Source organism: Aplidium turbinatum, chromosome 2 (genome assembly GCF_918807975.1).
Source record: "Aplidium turbinatum chromosome 2, kaAplTurb1.1, whole genome shotgun sequence".
Lineage (NCBI taxonomy): Eukaryota > Metazoa > Chordata > Ascidiacea > Aplousobranchia > Polyclinidae > Aplidium > Aplidium turbinatum.
The window spans coordinates 23,661,245-23,686,058 of NC_137473.1; the positions used below are offsets into that span (position 1 = coordinate 23,661,245).

The 24,814-nt window shown below is 38.1% G+C and overlaps 1 long non-coding RNA gene across 2 annotated transcripts; it reads right to left on the bottom strand.

Annotated features, from left to right (window-relative positions):
- Positions 1-946: 946 nt before the first annotated feature.
- Positions 947-23,435, bottom strand: LOC145764652 (uncharacterized). 2 transcript variants are annotated; one of them, XR_014288500.1, is made up of 6 exons: positions 23,377-23,435; positions 9,767-9,991; positions 3,150-3,224; positions 1,801-2,016; positions 1,524-1,683; positions 947-1,171 (listed from the first exon to the last, which is right to left on the bottom strand). It is a non-coding gene; the product is annotated as an uncharacterized LOC145764652 (long non-coding RNA). The 2 variants fall into 2 exon arrangements; XR_014288501.1 differs by lacking the exon at positions 23,377-23,435 and having other exon boundaries at positions 9,767-10,071.
- Between the last annotated feature and the right edge of the window lie 1,379 nt (positions 23,436-24,814).

The following is a 24,814-nucleotide window of genomic DNA, read 5'->3' on the forward strand; positions in this document are numbered from 1 at the left end:
TATGGCACCGTCGCAACTTGCTAGCCGCCATCTTTGTTAGCACATGGTATTCACCGCTGGAGCTTTCTCAAGTTGATACCCGCACAACAACGTGTCGTTGGCCCAACGTTGGACCATCGGAAACGTTCCGTGGGCCCTCCGTTGGTTTCCGACGTTGGCGCGTAAGATATTTGGCCAGCGGTCCAACGTGGGCGAATCGTCAGTCACAAAAATCGGTTGGCTAAACGTCGATCCCACGGTGGCGCACTGGTGGCCAACCCTTTCCCAACCATTTGCCACCTGCGACCAACCTGACGACCAAACGCTTTCGTTGATTCGACGTGGGATCCACGACGCAATTTACAACTATCCTCACTGTGGCGAAAAAAGGCTTGCCTAATCGTAGACCCAACGTTGTTGCACTGTTGGACAACCATTTGCCACCTGCGACTAACCTGACGACCAAACGCTTTCGTTGGGTCGACGTGGGATCCACGACGTAATTTACAACTATCCTCACTGTGGCAAAAAAGAGTTGTTTAATCGTAGAACCAACGTTGGTGCACTGTTGCACAACCTATGACCAAACGCTTTTGTTGGGTCGACGTGGAATCAATGACGCAATTTACAATCATCTCCTCTGTGGCGAAAACGATTTGGTTACTCGTGGGCCTAGCGTTGGCCATCCATTTGTTAATCTACGATCAAACGCTCACATTCTACTTTGACAAAGGATAGACAGAACGACATTACCAAACCGAAAAAGTTTCTAAACTTTGACCACATGGTGGCGTGTAGTTAACTCACTTTTTTCGAGTTCATCTGTGCTGATAATGATGACCACAAAAACGTGGGATCGAGGCCTCAATTCGCAGTAAACCTTATCACCTATCATACTAGCATTCCACTCAGTACAACATTGCTAGAAAAGGCATTCATACAAGCAAAAAGTAGGACAGATGGCAATTAAGTTTGTTTTTATTTCTAACCATCACAGCAAAAACAAAAAACATGCTAAATATAACAGCGGTCCAGAAAAGGGCATAAGAGGCAAATTGAAATCAAATTTCCTGTCTTCCTCTTCTCAAACGCCCACTATCCCAATCTCTTGCGTATTTCAACCAGTCTGAAATAGCGGCATCGATATTTGAATTTGTTGCTGTGGACAAGTTGTGGGTTCTTCGTACTCCATCTAAAAATAATAATGTCATTCGGATAATTTGCAAATAGCTGGTCCAAACCAATATGTCTTGTGGAAAAGGTCGGTTGCTCAAGCCACGTAACAAGCAACTTTTTCCCGTAAAGTAATGAACTAATCGCACTGAAAAAAGCTCTGAAAGCATCTTCCATGCTTGATAAACTCAGAGTTACGTTGATTACAACAGTCTGGAAAAGAAAATGGGAATTATCCTGCTACAAATAAACTTTGAAATCATTTCTTCAAAGTTTTTGCGAATTACTTCTGTTACAAATACAAAATTGTGATTTTTTTCGTCACTGTAATAAAAACCTTTTTCATGCAATATTGCATTAAATCTCCTCACCCTGGATCATTTCGAGAAGGCTTAATTTTCGAAACGAACGCTTAAAATTTCTTCCAGTCATGTTGAACTCTCTTGCCAATGTATTCGTCATGACATGGCTCATGAGCCTCTGAACAGTGCTGAAGACATCTCTTCCTCCAATGCATCCAAAGAACATAACCTGTAAAATATTATAATTTTAGATGTTGCCTATTTTAAACAAGACGATCTTAACAACTACAAAAACAGACAAAATGGCCTTCTGCAGCTGGAACTTGATATTTTAGAAGTAACTCACCAACTGTTTTCTTATATCTTTATCTTCTAGAAATGTTTCTATGTTCTGCACAGCACATCATCCTGGCTGTTGAGTGGAAGCACAAGATCACTAGGAGGCTCGCTTAGACACTGCTGATGATCATCTTGTGCTTTCACCAGAGAATCAAGTAACATGTGGGTCTTGGCTTGCTGTATTTTTTGTACCTCGATGCCAGTCAATGCTTTTGTCGCAAACCTGAAATACATTTTACTTTAACTGAATGGTGTTTTTTGCTAAATTTTAAAATAAAACTGAAAGCACTCAATAAAGAGTCATAACGGCACTGGTGAGGCCCAAAAGGCCGAAACAGAGGCTTATTCACTAAAAACTGAGAGTTTGTTGAAAAAGAAACATTAGGTAAAGGGGTAAAAGTAAAGGTGGTTCCATTCTCGATTCTAAGATTTGGGCAATATTGAGAAGAAAAGGTTCACATTAGGCTAACCCTTTAACTGCCACCCTTTCGTTGATGCATTTTTCAGAATTTAGCTTGAGCAAGGCTTTGATTTTGTACTGCCGTATTTTGAGAACGGTAATTGCCAGAAAAAAAAATCAAAACATTACAGTTGTTGCATTTTCAACAGTCTTTTACAATATGTTTACAAATTTTGTGTATTTCGTTTAAAAAGATGCCTCAAATGACTAAAATTTCTGACAAACTACAAAAATTTTGTGTTTTTTGACTTTTTTGTTTCCGTTTAGATATGTAAAAAAAAACATTTAAACTGCGGTAAACGTCACTGCTAAACGTCAGGCAAGTGTCAAGCTTTGCAGGCGACGTTGTCATGATAATGTTTATGTGTTATGCGACGAAAGAGCCGCATAAACTTCACTTTGCACAAAAAAATAAAAATTCTCTGTAACTGATTGAAAATTGAAGAAAAAGTTCAAATACAAACCAAGTAATTTTTTTCAACTTTTAGACAATACAAGGTTCCTCTTTCTAAGAAAGTAAGACCCATGCAGTTTGGAAAACAAACACCAGAGTAATGGTGATTGCAAAAAGTGATTATTTTTTAGGGCTTGGGCTCTTTAAAGAGCCCGTGACAGTTAAACGGTTAAACCTTTGGCACTGACGAGACTTCGGCCGCCTTCCATGCAGAAACTATGCCCACCCAATTTATTGCACCCAAGGTGGAAGTTAGCGGTGTTTTTCAACAACCAGATCGAACAAGGATTGAATCATTGGAGAGCGCACACCTTATCCGTTACGCCACCCCACCGCCATTAGGTATAAAGGTTTTTTACAAAATAAGTTTAGGGAACTAACAACATATGACAGCTTAACTCACTAAAGAAAGTAATGCAATAGATTTTTAGATTTACCGTACCTTTAATTTCAAATCTTGACAGAGACATATCCTCATCAATGACATTTACATCTTGCAAAACATCTGTTTGGAGACCTGAAAAACAATTGAAAATTTTTAAAGCTTCAACATTTAATATAGTAGGATGCATCAATAAAATAAATTATATTTCTTGAAAACAGCTTATAAACAGGAATAATAGAAAGACTATGTTGCGATGGATTGAAACATAACTGACAAACTTTTGAGAAAAAATATTCGAAGTCTGACTCTCTTGGCTTTTATTTATTACGGCTAGAAATCTCACCAAATTTACTGGAAAAATCAGTTTTTTCCATTACTTCGTTTTGAATGACTGGGGCCAGATACAGCGTTGTTGCGACAAATCTTCAAAATGCTGGCGCATTTGCATTATTGCATTGCGGCGTAGGCTATTGTACGTGATGACAATAGTTTGTGTAGTTTCTCTTTAGGCATCATTAATTATGAAATTTTACTTTTTTAAAAACACAACTATACGAACAAAAACCTATTTTTAAAACAGGTATCAGTGTTACCGGCCACGTGAAAAATAATTCGACATACCAACATTGAAGAGATGTCAAATTCATTGGTTGCTCAATTCGTGGGCGTCGTTATAATAGCCAAGGTTCAAAATTAGCTTATTTTTACTCCAGCAAAATCATTGCCGGCGTAAAATTACGAAATGGCGTCCTCAATTGCTGAAGTAAAAACTTTGAATACGTTTATTTGCCATAATTTAAACCGCATTTTTAAAGTTAATGATTTCCTATCGATTCTACAACTTTATGCCCTTGTCAAGCAATAAGCACAGCTCACGAGACAAAATAACTACATTTTAGAAAATAGTATTTACTGCTCAAGAGTGCAAAAAGAACTGTTTTAGGCGATCAATTTTTTGACTTTTGTGTGTAAAATCGTTCTTAATAATACGTAACATTCCATGATCGTTGCATTCAACCTCAAACTTCAGCGACCGCATAAAATAATGATGTAAGGTTGGCTAGGTAATGATAATGGTAATAGACGTCGCTAATGCAGGCAACTGATTACACAAGAAAAACAACTTTAACAGAATAAAAACACAGAAAAATGAAGTAAAAATGCTCGAAAAGTCGAAAGCGAGACACCCACCACCAACGGCAATATTAAATCTTCATCGTTAAACAGTAACTTGCATTACCATTTTCAAATTGTGTGACGTTTTCAGCACGAAAATCGAACAAGCAAATGTTGAGAACGTCAAAGGGGTAATATTTATAATTGCGACCAAAGCCATAAAACCTCTTATTTTGTATCATTTTTCAATTCAATTCTCACACATTACGAGTATCTTTGCTTGAAGAACGTTATGGGTAGTCTTCATCGCATATTTTACTGACCTAGTTTTGTTTAAATTCAATGGTTTTGATCTTACTAGCCATCGCTCACGCAGGAGTTAAAGTTTTCCCTTCGCTCTACTGGACACGCTTTTTCACCCAGTTAAGCAATTGCTGGCGAACATCAGCCCTTTTTTGCATTGATTCAACGTCTGCAGGCGTTGAATCAGTGTGAAAAAGGTTGATTTGCTGATTGGGTTTCTGTATGCAACACGAGTTCAAAATTTGCGTCCGCACTATTTTTGCCGACGCAATTCATACTTTGTCAGATTACTTCAGCATTTACCTCGACAATTGCCGACACCAAATTCGAAGGTTGAATAGCATCATGCAGGCGCGGATCTATGGGGGGGGCCCAAGGGGCCCGGGCCCCCCCGAAATTTTGTGAAAAATTGTTGAATGGTTTGATATGCTTCTAAACAGCTTATATTAGTCCCACAGCGGGCTTACAACCCCCCTTTTGGCACGCGTGTGACGTCACGATATTGAGAATGATGCTTTCAGTCTCTACCAGGGATGGAGGAACCATTTTAAAAGTAGGTGGGCCCAGAGGCGCAGCAGTCAAATTCAATCCAACTTCTGGGGGGCGAAGCCCCCCAGACCCCCCTTAGCATAGCTGCTTTCCAAATACTTTACGTACGTGTGGAATGCGTTTGAGTTTATTTTAATTATTTATATTTTTGTGTGTAATAGAGTATGTTAAACCCGCTAAGGTTAGGCTACTATGCTTTATTTCTCTATGCTTTATAGTGCTGTACAAAATATGGCGATGAACACACAAATAAAAAAGAAACAATACACACACAGTTATAATACCACCTGGGATAAATAGTCTGCAGCATTATACAGTAGGCTGTGCGCATATGTAACAGCCGCAGCACCAATATGCAAACATAACACTGGCATCAACAAAGCACAGCTAATTACCACAAAGCTTCAATACCAGGAGTAGGCTACCGGTACTGGTATCCCTACACATATTTAACAGTTAGCAAAGTTATCCGCGAGTAACAGCCTGCAGTATTAAGTGCATACACAACAGCTGCACCACCAATATACAAATATAATAGGCCTACTGCTGGTATCAAACAACAACAAGGTTCCTTCAACTGTCACTATATAGGTGACTGCTATTGTATTACACTTGAAATTTTTTCCTAAAAAGTTAATAACACGGTCATTGAAAGCAATACATTCTTGGCAAATTGAGGTGAGATCAGCCTGATCGATCAAGTTTTTGTGAATGTGTTCAACTGTTCATCCTATGGTTCAAGAGCTCTTGGGTTAATCTGCTTTTTAAGTAATTTTCACCAGTTTGTGGCACGAAAAAGACCTTTTTGCAGTAGCATTAAACATAGGGATTTCCAGGTAAAACTGTATCAGTTTTGATAGATTTATGTAAATGTTTTATCTATTTTAACAGCTTGAGTTCGTTTTCGAGAGAATTAACATCAATATCCCCATCTAGCCTGGTTCAAGTGCCTTCTTTTAGAGAGAAAGTTGCTGCATCCTCTACCCTTGCTGCAGCTAAAATTACTTTCTCTATAGCCTATCACAAAAAACTGAAGGTTATCTTGGTCAAATCTTTCGCTACCTTTTCAAAAATATTTGGCTTTCAAAAGTGGGTGGGCCAGGCCCACCCAGAAAATAAAGTAGGTGGGCCCAGGCCAGGGATTCATAGTTTAGGGATCGCCAACTCGGCTGAAAATCCGACAATCGGAGTGTAAAAGTGTTGCCAGATATTTTTTATATTTTTAGAACAAATTATTATTTTGGCATTTTTAAAGAGTAGTGGTTGCCCAAAGCTTGTCCGTTTAAAACTAACCTGAAGTTTAAAGTTGCACAAGATTGAGTTAAAGTAGTTTGTAGTTGAGTAACTTTGCAATAAGAATGTTCTAAATTTATGTACCAAACTTAAATAAAACTTGCAGGTGTAAAAAAAATTATTAGAAACCAGTTAAGAATAAAAAAAATTGAGAAAATTAAAATACACCTCAGGAATGGCTTCATGTTTTAAGTGTTGAAGCCGGTAATTATTTTTTAAGTAGGCTTAATATGTTTTATGTACAAGAGAAGGTAAATTTGCCAAAAATATGATAGTTTGATAAGTGAACAATAAAACTGCTTTAGATCAGTTTTAAAATATTTATTTACGGGCAAGTTTTGGGCAACTACTACTTTAAAAATGCCAAAATAATATTTTTTCTAAAAATATAAAAACTATCTGGCAGCACTTTTACACTCCGATTGTCGGATATTCAACCGAGTTGGCGATCCCTATACTATGAATCCCTGGCCCAGGCCCACGAGGCCCACGTGGTTCCTCCATCCCTGGTCTCTACTGTATGTCTCTAAACCAAAGTTTGCCTAATTTTAAGCGAAACTGCATTAAAAGAGCGAGTTTTGCCAATACCAAACATTCAAACATCTCAGCCAGGAATTAGCAATAAGAAAACGGTTATAGGCAAATTGTTCGTAAGCAATTGTTCGTAAAGCAATTGTTCGTAAACTGTTTTTCGTAAAATGAAATCCGTAAAACAATTCTTCGTAAAGCATTTCTTCGTATAGCCTACATCAAATTTTAACTGCATGCACGAAAAAATGCTTTAGGAAGAATTGTTTTACGAAGAATTAATTTTACGAACAATTGCTTTACGAACAATTGCTTACGAACAATTTGTCGGACACACAAGAAAACATAGAGATCAATTAGCTTTATTACCGAAAAAATACCGAAGAAAACATGATCTTATCCTTTTGCTATGCCACCGGACAGCACCATTTTACAGGAATATTTATACCCATATTTTTGTTGAAAATGCTCTCAGAATGCACCAAATTCAAAGTAATTTTTCAAAATTTTCTGGGGGAGGCCCAAATAAAATATAATAAATTAAATGTGTAATAATAAATTAAATAAATTAATAAATTAATAAATTAATAAATTATAATAAATTAATTAAATTAAATTCATAAAATTTTCGTAAAGCAGACCCCCCGCCGCTGGGTGTCGCCTTCGGCGAACACGCCGTCAGGCTTCGCCCGCCGGCCGTCAAAACCCCCAAATTCCTGGCTACGCCACTGATTGTTCATATCTGTTTTATCTTTTTCTTACTTTTTAATTCATTTTCAAATTTTCTGGCTCCCCCCCCCAAAATAAAATCCTAGATCCGCGCCTGGCATCATGGACAGAAAGCCAAACGCTGCCGTGCAAGATCAGGCTCGAACAGGATTGCCATATTGGCGTTTTTTGAATTGTTTTAACATTTGAAATAGAAGTGTAAAAAACTCTGTTTTACCAATTCGCAGTGATTAATTATAAAACATCAGGTTTGAAAAGCCCGCATCCTGATAATGCTTTTCATTATCCTATTACATTTTGAGCTAGCTGATTTTGTCAACAGCATGATTTCTATCATTTTTCAATTTTTACTACCGAAGTTTTTTAAACTTCTATTTAGAATGCTAAAAAAATTCCAAAAACGCCAAAAATATGTCAAAAGGCCAAACTGAAAAAGAAAAAATGCATTAAAACAAACGCCAAATTTCTCAAACTTGGCATTAAAAACTCCAATATGACAATCTTGTTGAGCCTCATCTTGCACGGCAGCTTTTAGCTTCCTGTCCGTGATGTTATAATAGCGACGTCCAGGTTTTTTTTTAAGGTTTGGTTTGGGCGACCGCTAAGTAGTTTTAAGAGACCGCAAGTGTTTCATTTAAATATCAAAAAATAGCCATATTTGCTTAAGACATAGCGAGAAACAACCATTACTTTTCTACTGTAGTTGCAAGTCCAAATTTTGGGAAACCGCTGGAGAAATTTGGGGGACCGTTTCGGTCCCCCAAAACACCTCAAAAAAAACACTGGCGACGTCCATATTCATTCAACGCTTAAACTTAACAGTGATGTACAGAAGAGGTCAGCGACCACAAGTTTGCGATGCATTTGCTGCCGGGCCACAAAAAATAAATTATCTCGTAATAGACGTTTTGGATTTAATCACATTTAATTTACACGCAATCCATCGTTTGTTCAATTTCAGACCATGCTTGTGCTTGGAGTAAAAAAAGATTGTCAAAATTTGATGTAGCCCATTCCATACAACTCGAGCAAGTTTTCATCGACCTGAAAACTCAAAACAATTTACTTTAAAATGTAAAAATGACCTTATTGACCTAACAAAAACTTGACCAAATAATTTAGTGTGTTTTTGAGATTTTATGTGAAAACTAATCGATTTGGTTAATTATATCTTAGCCTACCACAATTGCAAAATTGCGATACAACACAGCAGTCTGAGCCACAAAACTGGCGATATAAAACAAAACAAATAAACCCTACAAAAAAAACGCACCGCGCGAGCTTGCTACAAAAAGTTGACTTCCTTGAAAAGACAGTAGATTATCTATGTAGTATTATCGAAACTAACTTAAAAATCACTACCCTGCACACCCAGGTCACGCAGTGGCGTAGCCAGAAAAAGAATTAGGGGGGCCAAATATTTGATGAATTCAAGAGAACGACAAAGTGTTTGATTTGAGACATTGCCACCTGATGTGCAGTGGCGTATTCCGGTGGGTTGAGCAAGGGAAGCAATAAAAGTGGTGGGGGGTTTGAGCGTGCCTCAGGCACGCGTATTCTAGGGGGGTCCGGGGACATGCTTCCCAGAAAATTTTTGCAAAATTACACTCAAATAATGGATTATAGCGCTTTCTGGAAACACTTTTAGGGTAATATTTGTATGAAATTTATTAGCAGATAAACAGCTATTAACTTATTAAAGGTAACTCTTACACACAAACGGGCAAAAACTGCGGTTAAAGTTAGAGAACACCAAAAACTCAGCTACACAAAAACCCAACAGAGCAAGCGATTCTGAAATTGCTTCCATGAATTAGTTAAAAAAAGCGTAAATCGCGCAAACTTTGCGCGATTTGCAAAATTTATTGGTGTCTTTCTGTGTGTCTAAAAAAACAAGTCCTGGGGGGTGTTAATAGCCAGACGTCTTGGAAAACGATATAAATTTTATTATATTTTCAACAAAGGGCTCAACTTCTGAATCCAAACTTTGAAAATTTGGGGGGTGCATGGCCCCTTTCGCCCCGGCTACGCCAATGCCCAGGTGTGTCCTAAAATCTAACTTTATGAATAATTATATATTGCATTTAATAGTACTACATCGGACTAATTGAATCATCTAATGCTTTATCAAAAATGCTAACAACAATGGTACTCACCAATGCTTTTCCATGCGACTCCAGTCTCTGGACTCTGCTGAAAATTGAATGAGGCTGTTCTCCAGGCATTTAATTAAGCTAAACTATCACCAGATGTATACAGTGACAATCTGCTTTATTTCGACGTTTCGTCAATCAGACACGACTGACTTCTTCAGGGGGCTAGACCAGGTAGTGACTACCAGTCTAGCATGGCAAAACACAGGATCATGTTGCTGAAATCAACTAAACATGCAAAAAGAAAATTCAGCTTCTAGACAAAAAATTATCGCGCGCAAAGTTTGAAATAACTTAGAAGAAGGGTCTTGATTGTTAACCATCAACAAGAAACTTAAATAACAACAGGAGAGGAGAGTGAACGGCATGAGTCATCATGATGAATCGAGTTTTGTACGCACTGCTGCACAGTTTTACAATCAGCATGAAACCAATTTAAACAACGTAAAATAAGATCTTACAATAGTTTTTTGTAGATCGCAGGAAAAGAGATGCCATCATTGCGATTCATCACATGAGGCTTTTGATTGATGAACCAACTTTCAGAACACATTCGCTTTTTATAATCACTTTCAACTTTTAGAATTTTAGAATTGCTCCAAGTTATTTTATGATCTGAAGTTATGGCATGCATGCAAGGAGCAGAATGTTCCGGGCGTTGATATTTGAAAGCTCTTTTGTGTTCATAAATGCAAGATTTAAGATCTCGTTTGGTTTGGCCAACATAAATTAAATTGCACTCATCACAAGAAACTTGGTACACCAAACTTGAGATTTCGCTTTGTCTTTTAAAGACGGCAAAAATTTACTTATTGTCAAGAAAGGTTTCAAAGCGACTTTTACACCAATTTTATTTAAGATACGCCGAATTTTTTCAGAAACTCCCCATAAGGCAGTGCTTCTCAACTCCTGGGTCCCGACCCAAATTTGGTTCGCCGTTTCATTTGGCTGGGTCGCTGTAAGATGTGATGATAAAAAATAATGTCTCTTGAGCAAAGTTAAAACTGCCTACCACTAATTTAGTTTTCGTAATTTCTGCTATTCTAATTACGCTGCGGGTTTCACTCGATGATTTTGCCACACGCATTTTGCGGTGAAGTGTACACAACAGCAGGGAATGGGATGGGATGGAATGGAAGATGGAATGGAATGGAAGACAGATTTTGGGATGAAAGATGGAAAATGTCAAGGATGGAAAGGAATGGAAGATCTTGATGATGGGATGGAAGACAATCTTCCATCATTCCATCCCAATTCCATCATTAACTTTCTAACGCTTTATCAAGACATGCATTTTATTACACCAATTGTCTGCGATGCTTCTCAAGTATTTTCGTTAGGTACTTTGTTATCTTCTCCAACGTGCAGGGCCGGATTTAGCTGATGGGGGGCCTGGAGCACTTTCAGATCGGGGGCCCCCGTGCAAAAAAAATTTTTTCGCGCCTACGGCGCGAAAAACCACCTCTACAACTACAGTAGCATTAATCCGATACTGCTCTACACAGCACTTTGCAGAAACTTCAAAGGCTGAAAGAATAAAATAATAATAACACAAAATCACATTTTGTCCACGTAGGGGGGCCCTTCAAAAGTCGGGGGCCCGGCGCACCTGCACTCTCTGCCCCCCCCCCCTAAATCAGGGCCTGCCAACGTAGACTACTACAACAGTTTTTTTAACTTTGCTAGGTGTTGTTTCTTTCTGTATTTATAGAATCAATCTACGTTTCTAGTTATAACACCAAATGGTACGTAATCTTTAGGAAAATACTGCTGTTAAATTTTTAGCTTAAATTTAGCCTATGGTTTTTAAGTTTGTTTGTGGCATATTCAACGCGGAGATCACAAAATGTGAAGATGGAAGATGGAATGGAAGATGGAAGAGATTTCTGAGATGGAATGGAAGATGGAATGGAAGATTTCTAAGATGGAATGGAGATGGAATGGAAGAAAATCTCAGGATGGAAGATGGAAAAAACGTCTTCCATTCCATTCCATCCCATTCCCTGCACAACAGTAGCCTACAGTAACACTAGACTAGGGAATTGTAACAATTAGTTGCTTCAAAAACCACCCCAAACAAATACAATTAATTGCTAAACTTGGACAATTAATTGTTTTAAACCTTATCAAATGAAAAATTAATGCATTTCCCACATCCTCTTCAAAGAAGGAAAAAGGTGCGCAAGGAGGTGAATGAATTTTTAATAAACAAGAAGTATAGCTTGGTAGAAAAGTTTGCTGATCAAAAGTGGCTTTTGTTTGTGGTGTATCTTTCTGATATATTTTCGCAGCTGATTATCTTGAATAAATCTTTGCAAGGACCAAACATAATGTTGGTCGATGTATTTGAAAAACTGATTGCTTTTACAGAAAAGCTGAATTTGTGGAAAAAGATCGTGTCCCAGAAAACAGCATCATTTAGGCTACTGTTTTGAAACAGTTACTGCAAGACGGAGTTTGGCTTTGACGATGTTCAGCTTGTCATAGAAAGGCATTTGGGTTCATTGATGCGATAATTTGATTTGATTATCCCTAAAAATGCAAAGGATTTGCCTTGGAATGGGTGCGCAATCCATTTGCTATTGATGTAGATACCCTACAGGAAGGCTACCTATGCATTTTTGAGTTTCAAGAGGAGTTTATTGACATTCAGTGCGACAGTGTATTGATGAACTATTTTAAGAAAGAAACCATTGGTCAATTTTGGACAAAAGTCACAAATGAAAAAACTGTTGTTGGCACGCCCGCAGTGGTGCCGAAGTTAATGAAGGATTGTGGGGATAAATTAAAATTTTATCAAAGTTTAGACGATTTTGAACATTGGGGAGGATGCATACCTTTATACACAATTTTAGTGGTTCTGGTATTAAGTTTATTAAACAATCACCGGACCTCGGTAAATTAGCTGCTAACAGCCTAATAATAATATACAGACAAGAAATCGTGGAGATAAAAGCGCTACCAGTGCTCTTGTGAATGACTGCTGCAAGATTAAGAAACAAGCAAAGAAAAATTGGTACCTCCAGCGGGATTCGAACCTATGAACTTACAATGAATACTTAGTTTTTCCAAAAAAAACAGAAGTTATACTTTTCTTCTTGCGCTCTCCTTCACTAGAATCACTACACTTAGGGTTGAATGTAGAAACTAAACTTAACTAAAGAACTGCTTAACGCTAAGAAGAACTTAGCTAAGCATTGTTTAAGTCCTGGTCGATTTCCTGTTGCAGAAAGTATTCTTAATCTCTTCTTAGTTAAGTTCTGTTTAAGTTTTCAGTCAATGACTTAAGTCTACGTACGTGTCGCATTGCGTAAGAATTTCTTACGTCGTCGCTGATACATCACCGACACTAGACTTGCAAAGCAGCACCTGCGCATACGAAACTTCTAATTCTGGTCATTTGTATGCTGTAATAACCCTTTCTAATAACAAGAATTAAAAATAATGTATAAAGCGATCCAGTTTTGACATAGTACTGCAAATTACATACTGGTCACTGGGAGCGACAGCCGTTTGCAGTGGTGGATATAAGAATGGGCAAATTGGGCAGTTGCTCAGGGCCCCCCCACTTTGATTTGCGCGCTTGCGAGCCCCCCCCCAATTTGATTAGCGCGCTAGAATTTACTGCGGTGAAGTATTTTCCTCTTGTATTTACATAACTGAAGTCTACAATACTTGTGCATTTTTGCAAATTGTAGTTACCCCCTGCAGTGAATTTACATGCCTCATTATTAAATGTGGTCAACTTTGCTGAACCATCATTGTAACCTCTAAAGGTAACGATGATAATAAATCACTTCAATTCCCTGATACCAGTTTTTTATTACCATGAATCTGAGTTTTTTCAAGCATGCATAGTCGCATAAACTCTTGCCAAAGGGTCTATTAACTGAAAGTATTGGTTTATTGGAAGTATTGGTTTATTAACTGCAAGCGAACCCCACGTCCTTGTAAGCTTGTTGCTGAGGAAGATAAAGGAGCAGCATCATCTACTTCGGATCCTTGATTGTGGTCATCTTGTTCAACAACATCTTCTGGAAGTGGTTGTCCACGTTTAACTGCATAATTGTGCAGACAGAATACTGCTATTATTATTACCAAGGAGTTACTGAAATGTGTCCGCAGTGGAACGCGAAGACACCTGAAGCGTTGCTTCAGTACACCAAATGACTGTTCGATTCGAACACGTGTGTTAATGTGACTCCTGTTGTATCTTCGTTCCCTATCGTTAGCTGGGTTCAGCACTGGCGTCATTATGTAATGCTTACATGCATACCCACTGTCTCCTAACAAGAGACCGTTTATTTCATTGGTTTCGAGTCTGTCCCGTATGACGCTGTTTTCAAAAATTCTGGAGTCATGAGTTGACCCAGGCCATCACGCAACAACATTCGTAAAAATGCGATCTGCTGTGCAGATTGCCTGCACATTTACAGAAAAGTAACCTTTGCGGTTTCTAACAACTTCGGCGGTGTCTCCACCTGGTGACTTTATGGGTATGTGCGTGCAATCGATTGCACCCACAACTAAAGGAAACCCAGCAATAGCAAAAAAAGCTTGCTTGACTTCCGCCAAGTTGGTAGGAAACTTCATAAAATTAGATTTTCTTTTAGCAATACACTTTGAAATCCTGTGAACTGCTCTGCAAACTGTGCTTTGGTGCAATCCCATGAGGTCGCCGTCGGTAGTTTGGAAATTTCCTGTAGTTTTCTCAAAACCATAAAAATTCCAAAGAAAATCAACCAAAAGCGAACGGAGCAACTCTACCAGTATAAAAGCAATCCCCCCATCACCTCGTATCAGCCTAACGTGTAGGCTACCATAACTTTAGGCACTGCCAGAAATAATCACAACTTAAGACTGGTCAGTAGCAGTCTTATCTTTTGAACATTTTGATAAGAACTTAAGTATTGCTTAGTCAAAAGTTTAGTTTCTGCATACAGTTTTAAGACATGATTAGTACTTAAGTAGTTCTTATGGCTAAGGACAGCTTAAGTTTAGTTTCTACATTCAACCCTAAGGGTTGAATGTAGAAGTATTAGTGCGCTATAGGACAAAGTCACTAGTAGTCAGGAGATTGAAAACAATCGAAGCTACAGAAGAACATCTGCAAATTTATGACAAAAATGCTAACTTTCAAACACATCACAAGAACTTGTTACAGCTGAATTGCGTCTTACGGTAGTGCACATTGAAAATACATTAGCACTGTCATTTATGCTGATGTCATTTAAAATATTTTGGTGAATGTTGCAAACAATGCTAGCATTTAACCTTTCATGTCCCAAAGTATTTCTCAGCCAGGTTTCCAATCTACGAAGATTGGAAAATGACCTCTCACAAGCAGCAGAGTTACCAGGCAAAAAGAGGATCTTAATCAGCTGGAGTATTAAATTTGAGAATAATGAGAGGTTTTTCCAACTCGGACAATGCCTGGTAAGCTTTTTTAGCATCGTAGCCTACAGAGATTTTGCTCCTGTTGCCTTGCTGAATGAATCAATTTGATAACTCATCGATTGTCTATTCAGCTCTGGATAATTTTTGACCATTTCAGGAACTAAGCGGTCTTGAAAATTCGTGCAAGTTCTTTATACTTTGCAGAATCGGAATTCAGGCTACTTTCAAACCGCTCGGTCAGTTCAGAGATAACTCTATCCATGAACTGATTGTAAAGTATTTTATAACTTAATGCAGTTGAGTGTCTGCAGGAGCTGCCATCGAGCCTCCACCCAATCTTTCAGAGACTCTTCTTTGCCGTGGTGCTTGCAAAGGCGTGATAAAATTAGTAGCAAATTTTTTCCGGAAGTGAAACTGCATTTTTGTAATTGTTCTCAAACTCCAAATCACAACATTTCTCTCGAGTGATTTTCAGGGTCTGAAACAGCTCTTCACAAGAGTCAATGTCGAGCTTTTCTCCTTGCAGCGTGATACTAAATTGCTCTATAAGTGCCAAAGGCTGCAAAATCAGCACAAGTCCCAAATACGTTTCTGCAGTTTCTTCATTACTGCAGTGCCGTGGCCAGTGGCCTGGTCCAACTCGTCCTTAATACCTTCAATGAAGGTCCTTCATTGTCTAGCGTCAAATCCAAGACAATTTAGAACTGTGATCAAACATCAATAAAAGAAAAGCAACAGCAATTTGAGATGCTTGCAAACAACTAAATCGAAGTACAACTTCATAGCAACTATTTTTTTTCTGAATTATTGGGGGGGATGCTGTCAAAATATTGGGAGGATATATCCCCCCATCCCCCTTACTTTGGCACCACTGCACGCACGCAGTAAAAGCTCTCCAGCCATTTGTTACTACCTGCCTGTGTGAGAGAGGGGGTTTTCTGCGCTTACTAGACCGGGAGCCCGCGACCTTCACTCTAGGTGAAAAAGTTACCAATTTCTATTCATACAGCGATGTCCGGTGGTATGTGGGTACTCATAATCTGGAAGTTTGCCGGGCCGCCGGTGGTGGGTATGGGAATGGGGGGCAATTTTCATGGCCCAAAAAATGCGCTAGGTTAGCTGAAAAAGTGACCGCTTGAAACTTAGTTGGTTGTACAGTAAATTGTTTCTACATGATTGTCTGGTATGTGACAGACATTTTCGGTGGTGGGAGGGCTCTGACAGACAAGTTTTATACCCTCTAAAAAATTTGCGCTAGGTCAGCTGAAAAAGTTACCAAATAAAACCAACTGATTATTAATCTGTGGGTGTCACGCTTCACAAAAATATATGTGACAGACAAATTTGATGGTGGGTGTCCCCTAACAGACGACCTAAAGTAGGTGGCCCCCCCTAACTTGAGCTAGGTCAGCTGAAATAGTTACCGGATAAAACCAATTGAAAATTAATGTATGAGTGTTAAGCTTCACAAAAATGTATCTGACAGACAAATTTGATGGTGGGTGTCCCCTGACAGACGACCTAAAGTAATATGGCAATCACCCAAACTTGCGGTGGTGTATGTATGGAATGAAGCGATGGCAGTGCGCTCAATGTATTTCATGAAAATGTTAGCCACGACCGGGAAAATGCAAGAACCCATCGGCGTACCATAAATTTGACCATAAAGAACGTTATTATAACAAAATACAATGGACTCAAAACACAATTTCAAAGCTTCTGTGACGTCATTCATAGAAAGTTTAGTCTGCAAACATTCTTTGAGAGGGACGGAAGTAAATAAGCTCACAACATCAAAAGAAACAAAGCAATTATTGCAATCAATAGAGGTGTTTTTGATTAATTGTACAAACTCAAAAGAATTTTTTAGGTGTATTCTTGGTTCAACAATGGCGATAAAATGTCAATTAAAAACTTCGATAAATTATAAGTAGGCGAACCGATAAAGGACACGATAGGTCGAAGAGGGGTGTGGTTTTTATGAATTTTGGGCAATCTATAAATTTTCGGAGTTACACTCTTATTACACTTAAGATGATAATAAACTGGCATAGTGATTTTTCGTTTAGTTGCAAATCGCCAAACTAATTTGTTTACAGATTTTTCAATAGATGCAATAGGATTAGGTTGACGTCTTAAAATTTTGTATGTAGTATTGTCATTTAAAAGTTCAGAGAGTTTGTTATGATACTCAGAACTGTCCATAATTACCGTAGCGTTCCCTTTATCGGCTTTTATTATTTTGATGGAGCTGTCAAATTTCTGTTCTTTTAAAGCTGTCATTTCTTCTGGAAGAAGATTGGGTGGAGGGGGTCTTGCCGAATTCAGAATTTGAGTAATCTTTGATCTGACCGTTGCAACACCAGCTGCGTCATTCACACCTCTGTAATCTGTATCCTTTCTCTGTTGCTGCTACAATATCCAATTTCGGAATCAATTTGGGCTAAATGGCAAAATTGTGACCCTTTTTCAACACTTTGACTTGACGTTTAGTGATTTCTTTCTGGCTTAGATTTTTCACCCATCGGTTTGTCAACTATGATGTGTCATTTCTTTCTGAGAGCTGTGATTGTCGTAAAGCAGCTAACTTTTTTTCATGAATATCTTTTGTTTTATTGTTTGTCCTTTATCGGTTCGCCTACTTATAATTTATTGAAATTTTTAATTGACATTTCATCGCCGTTGTTCTTCTCTCGTGTTGTCGCTATATATGTCAGGGCATCCGTTGGTTAGTCACTGTCTGGTGTCGTCGTCGATAGAATCTAGGCCTTCCATACCATGAGGTGGTCTGAATAGCCGACAATCCTTGATAATGTGGGCTGCCGTCTGCATTTCACCACACTCACAAGTAGCACTTTCTGCCAAGCCCCAGCGCAACATGTCTGCACCATAGCGTCCAACACCAGTGAGCAAACGGTTACGCCTTGATGAGGCAAGTCTAGAGAGACCATGGCCCAGCTGGTTCTCGGGCGTGGATCTGAATACTTGGCGAAGTGGGGATGTGCTGCTTGACCATTGTTCACACCACGCCGCGTGACACCACTGTTTGCTAGGATTTCCACCAGAGGCTGCCAGAAGGTCTTGTGCAGCGCGTACAAATGGCTTTCTTGATTTTAGCCGCTGCTTTGGTGGATATCTCAGCGTGGTTTTCGCCATTGTCATTGTTGAACCTGAATTTGTTGAATCGCCATTGTTGAACCAAGGATACACCGTAAAAAAATCTTTTGAGTTTGTACAATTAATCAAAAACACCTCTGTTGATTACAATAATTGCTTTGTTTCTTTTGATGTTGTGAGCTTATTTACTTACGTTCCTCTCAAAGAATGTTTGCAGATTATCTCTCAATTACTTTCGCAAGATAAGTCTTCACACGAACGCACTAAACTTTCTATGAATGACGTCATAGAAGCTTTGATAATGTGTTTTGAGTCCATTGCATTTTGTTATAATAACGTTCTTAATCGCCAAATTTATGGTACGCCGATAGGTTCTTGCATTTTCCCGGTCGTGGCTAACATTTTCATGAAATACACTGAGCGCACTGCCATCGCTTCATTCCATACACCCAGGCCCGGATTTAGGAGGGGGGCAGAGGGGGCAGTTGCCCCGGGCCCACCGACTTTTGAAGGGCCCCCCTATGTGGAAAAAATGTGATTTTGTGTTATTTTTTTCCTTTTGGCCTTTAAAGTTTCTGCAAAATGCTGTGCGGTACTGGACTGATGCTACTGTCGACGTAGAGATGGGTTTTCGCGCCGTAGGCGCAAAAAAATTTTTTGCACGGGGTCCCCCGATCTAAAAGTGCCTCGGGCCCCCCATCAGCTAAATCCGGCCCTGCATACACCACCGCAAGTTTGGGTGAGATATGTAGATGACACTTTTTACATTATAAAAAGTCTGCGGTCAACCAATTCCATCAACATTTGAAGAGCCCAGTTCCAAAACCGCTTAGGCGCCACTTTTACCAAAATTGAGTTTAGAGTGTCATTAGGTAGAGTATTACCATAGGTACCTACTATCCATTCCTTTTTTTCCAAAACCTTCTCTTTCTGCTTCAAATTCGACACTAAATATTGCGTTTTCTTCCAAAACCGCTTACGCGCCATCACACTTTGTTTCCAAAACCACTTGTATCCACAATTAACCAATCATATTAAGCCATTGTATCACGTGACATATCGCTGATTGTTAAACCGTTTTCGTCATCGTTTCGTGATAAGCAGCAGTGTTACCATTTGGTAAATTTCACTACCAAATTCGAGATTTGGCAGAATTTTACGTTGTTTGGCAGTAAAATTTTGAGTTGGCAGAATTTTGGAAAACATTTTTGGTGAGTTGACAGTCAGTCTCTGGTCAGTTTCGAAAAATTTGAAATGTGTTTGGTAGTTTGAAGCATCTACTATCTGGCAACACTGATAAGCAGTGTTGTAGGCTTGCAGCCAAGGATGCCAGATCTTGGTTTTTCGACCTAGATCTGGGTTTTTTTGACCACATCTGGGTTTTAAGTTTTTTTATTTCAAATTTAGGTAAATCTAGGTTTTTTTGGTTTTTAAGTTTGTACAGAGCTTGCACGGTATTAAGGCTTTAGCTGCCAGCGTATTGAAAAAGTGAGAGGAGTTCTCCTTTTTCTCTGGTTGCCATGGTAATGAAAAAATGGGTTGCCAAACTATTGAAACGCACTTTGAAATTTTGGAGCAAATCAGTGTTGCAATTGATCGTCGAAATGACCATTGCATTTACAAGCGCGCCAGTCAGCAAAACAGTTTTTTTTTTGCATCGAATCAACCTGTTCAGACGTGAAATCAATGTAAAAAAAAAAACGATAGACCGAGTGATTCAACGTATTCAAACATTGAATCAATGTAAATACGAACTGTTAGGCTAATTCGGTTCTTTGAACAAATCGAATGGCTTTTGTAAATATTTCTCAGTTGCAACTTATACCTGATCAGCAAAAGTTCCTTTTTTACACGATTTCAACGTCTGGCGACGATGAAACGATGTAAAAATGACAATTTATGCTGGCCGGTAGCTAGGCTACTGTACGGTAGGCTACCGAAGTTTAACTTAACCAACTAGGCGATTGCAAGCATATTTCCTTTCGATGAAACCTATAGGCTACCACGTTTGGTTTGCCTTTACATTACATTCAAAAGTTTTGTTGACATCATAGCATAGTCATAGCCTATATTCATAAGAAAATGCTTGCTTGGATTTTTTTAGCGACTAGGGTTAGATAGCCTACAGGACTTCTAGCTAGTACCAGTAAGCAGTCTAGTCTAGGGTGCGGCTGATGCCCCGACCTGAAGCAAAACACCCTAACTTTTTTTTATAGGTGACACTTGGTACAAAAACAATATTTATGAAGTTTAAGATCAATCTATAAATGTTTAGGGGGTCCAGATTTGAATTGAAAATTGAAAAATTTGGTACTTAATTGCCATAATCGTGTAGTTTTACACTGCTACATAGTCCTTCATTTATCATGGTAAATTCTGTATTTAAGGTCATTTATGCTCCACAGTTGCAATGTTTCACACAGTAGGCTATTATTATTTTCCATACTATTTTTTAACAAGTAAGGTTTTGCAAGCAGACAGCCAAACACTAATTTGAGAAGTTACGTGACAACCTATTGCAAAATATGCTTGATATGTAATTGCTGGAGAATGCAAGTATTAAGCAGTAGAACAACATAGTCTGTGTATTACTATTAGCCAGTACAATACACAACTTTTATTAAATGTGAGTGACTGAAATCTTCCTGGTCACTATTGTCAGCTTTACCTTGAGAATCGCTAAAAGTGAAAACATGCCTATGTGATGTCATAATACCTTCAAAATGACTTACCGTGCTGTTTAGCTCAGTCAAATACCTCAAGTTTCAGTCTAGTAAGTGCAGATCATTTCTAAGGCATTGTTCCCAGGTTCAGAATAAGGTTAAATGTAAGGAGTCGTTACAGAGCACTTCTCCTATATCAAGACAAGGCTCCTAACCATTTTAATTGTGACAACTTAGGAATGGTGAATTACCTTAGACATTTAGTATGCTATGTGGTGAAACATTCATAGAATCGTATTTATCAATTGCAGAATGCAGTCCAGAATCAATACGCATAGTTTGTATTCAGTTGGTAGGCTATTTAATCGAAAACAAGTTTGCTAGGCTATGTCTTCTCATGCACAACATGACCCTCGGTATGTTCTACTCGCTACGGTTACCACAAAAGCAGATCAAGGTATCAAACGTAGCAAGTTACCAACCTACAAGCAAGTGATTTTCAAATTAATTCAAACAATTTTATCAGGAAGGCAGGTAATTACAGTACAGTTGAGCAAGTTTTTACGTTTTACTTGTGAGCTAACATTTCTACAGTTGCAAAGCAAAAAATGTCAAAAAAAAATAATTTCTTTTTACAAGCAAGAATTTCAAATGAAGATTAAGAGAGACAAAGGCAAACCACTAAAAATATACAAGAACAAAAATTTCAGAAAAAGCTTAGCAAAACCTTTCCTTTCTGGCCACGCAATGTAATGAAAAAAATAGCAATGAAGAAGACATGCTATTCCTTATCAGTATACAAGGCAACCGGGAAGCAAGTATGGCTAGAAAAGATAAAGTGTTAGAAGCAAAAGTTAAAAAGATCAGTACCAGGCCACAACAACAAGATAGACGAGTAGCAAAGCCGCCAAAGGAGGAGACCCGAGTTAATGGCATAAATAATGCTATTCATTTAGAAGCTGAGGATGAGGATGACGTGGACAACGAGCCATGCACAATTGCACATATTCAATGATTTGTGAGGTAGAGGAAAAACACTCTCATGAAAGATCAAAAACAGGAACAGCCATGTTCATTTCTCATGACATAATGAAATCTCCAGGATTAGTCTCTGCAGCTATCAGAAACAGCATTACACCAACTGCCTTATCTCTTACTCTCCATTCTATGGTTCAAGCTTGTTCTGGAGATGCTTTGAAGCTAAATCTTCATCCATCTCAGTCACACAGACACAGAGTTGAAACAGCGCAACATATCTCATAAAAAATTCTCTCCGCGTGGTCACCACCTGCTGTTGGTGCTGTACGTTGGGATGGAAAGCTTCTGGAGACTTTAACCAGCAAGTAGAAGCAAGATGAAAATCTCCGAGTTTTGATATCTGGCATCGGTGGCATTAAATTGTTGGGTGTTCCAATAATTCCAACCCATTCAACAGAAACAGCTGGAGCACTTGTGTCCAAAGTTACTATGCAGTTGCTTGAAGATTGGAATTGCAAAGATTTTGTTACATCTCTTGATTTTGACACAACTAGCTGTAATACAGGGCATTAAAACTGGTGCTTGTATACAACTTCAAGAAGATATAGGTCGCCCCTTACTTTAGGCTGCGTGTAGGCACCATGTGGGTGAAGTAATTCTTTTTAAGATGAAAACCTGTGGTGAAATGATATGCAATTATGTATTACAGAGTACTGAAATACAAATGTTAGAATGTCACTTCGTAATATCTAAAGTTTAACTCAAAAGCAATAAAGGAGTGCTTATATTAAATTTATTATGGTTAAAGCGTACACAGCGCCGTGGTAAACGGCATTAAAAGTATAAAACTCTGATTTTCTAGTGTCAGTTATGGTATGTTCTGAACAGGGTATTCATTCAAAGAATTTGCAATCCAAAGACACCATTTTTAAAACTTTTTGCAAAGTATGTTTCACAGATTTTGCCTAAACTTAGAACGTTTGCCATAATTCTGCAAAAATTTCAGAAATTCCATTGCACGAAGTATGCAAAATTACCCCTAAATTGACACACTTGTTCTAAATGAAACCTAAGCTTCTGTTCACAGCATAAAAACTATAATTTGCAATAATTTACAAAAATTAGCTGGTATCACATGAGCAATGAATATACAAAAATCACTCAAATGTTTTTTTAAACATAAATCACTCAATTTAATGTCAAAATTGAAATTTGGGAAAATCGATAATCCTATAAAAGTTTGATTGCAATCTGGACCCCCTAGACCTTATTCAATTTTGCTGAAACTTCATATTTAAGCTTTGTAGACCAAGCCTCACTTCCAAAAAAAAGTTAGGGTTGCTACAATCAAGTTTTAAATTTTACGGGGCATCAGCCGCACCCTAGTCTAGTCTAGTGACTTTAAATGAATAGGTAAATTAGTCTAAACCTTAAAAAATAATAGAATCTTTCAATTACCTTGCTGCATAAAAAGTAAGCTCTTTTACATGACCTATGTGCATTGATCAATATACTAGTAGCCTGGCATCATTATCCCAGTCTAAGAATTTCTAGACCTCAAAGTCATTGCTGAATTTCAAGCTTTGTTCACACTGATTGGTGTTTTGACTTTTATTTAATTTTAAGAATTTGGCGGGGAAATGGGTTAAAAATCGTTTTTTTTGGTTTAAAATTGAAGCAACCTGTCAGGCCCCCAGACTGGCAACACATTAGGATTTTTGGGGCATTGTGACATCATGTGACGTTAAATTACATCACAATTGCACGAGCTAACTCGTTTCCAGCAGCAGAACTGTTAAGGCACTGGGATCTTCGATAAATGGTCCACACTGCAACACAAAAATGATAAGGTAGCCTACTGGTAATGTTTTTTTGCATCAGCTACTGCAGTCAGTGAGGTAGCCTACAGGATGCTAAAGAAATGATCCAACTTTATGAAAATGTGGATGACTAAAAATTGGAGTAGTACAACTATTTGTGTTACTGAACATTTACTTATTGTGAATTTGAGTTATTCTTTTCAACATTATGTTCAAATGAAAAAGGCTAAGCAGGGTTTATTGCTAAGTACCAAGTTATCGTAGTTGTATATACACCAAGCAGTAAGCAGGCATGATGATTCTCCTCAGCCGCAGTCTACAACTCACACAGCAAAAAGTTTAGTTCAAAAGTCAAAACTAACCTTATTGGTTTTGTCTAGTCAGTTTTAGAAATTTTGGTTAAACACGCACTGAACCTTGCTAGCTAGACGCTTTACCATAAAGGTAATTTTGAACCAAAATCTTTGCTGTGAGCCCATATAGGCCTACCAAGCTCTTGTTTTTGTATATAGTTATATTAATTAACTACCATACCAACATAAGCATGTATATTGTATAATTAAATCAAATATAGTTATTAATTACTATATTTGATTTAATTGCTCTGCTTTGCTTTTTTGCTTAGCATTGAGCACTTTTTTGTAGTATTGATAGTTTTCATTGTTTTTTTTATTGTATAATTATATATATATAGGCTACGTGTTACTATTTGTAGCTTTCTGAGGCTTCTGTGTAATGATTTAAAAATGGTGCTGAAAGCGCACGCAGGTTTTTTTAACCGCTTTACTACATATTTTCTGGACCTGGGTTTTTTTTGCCTCATCTGGGTTTTTTTTAGCACACAATCTAAGTTTATTGGAAATTTGTCGCTGGCATCCTTGCTTGCAGCCTATTGTTGCAGTTACCAACGGTGCTTAGTAGCCTACTTGAGCTTTATAACTGTGTTTTTTTGCTTTGTTTAAAGCGGATTTGGGTTGTGGTGATAAATTAGTGGTGGTCAGCTTGGAAAAATGGTTTCAAAAATTGGTTTCTTTCATTCTGGCAATTTTTATTCTCCAGTTTATTTCCAAAACCGC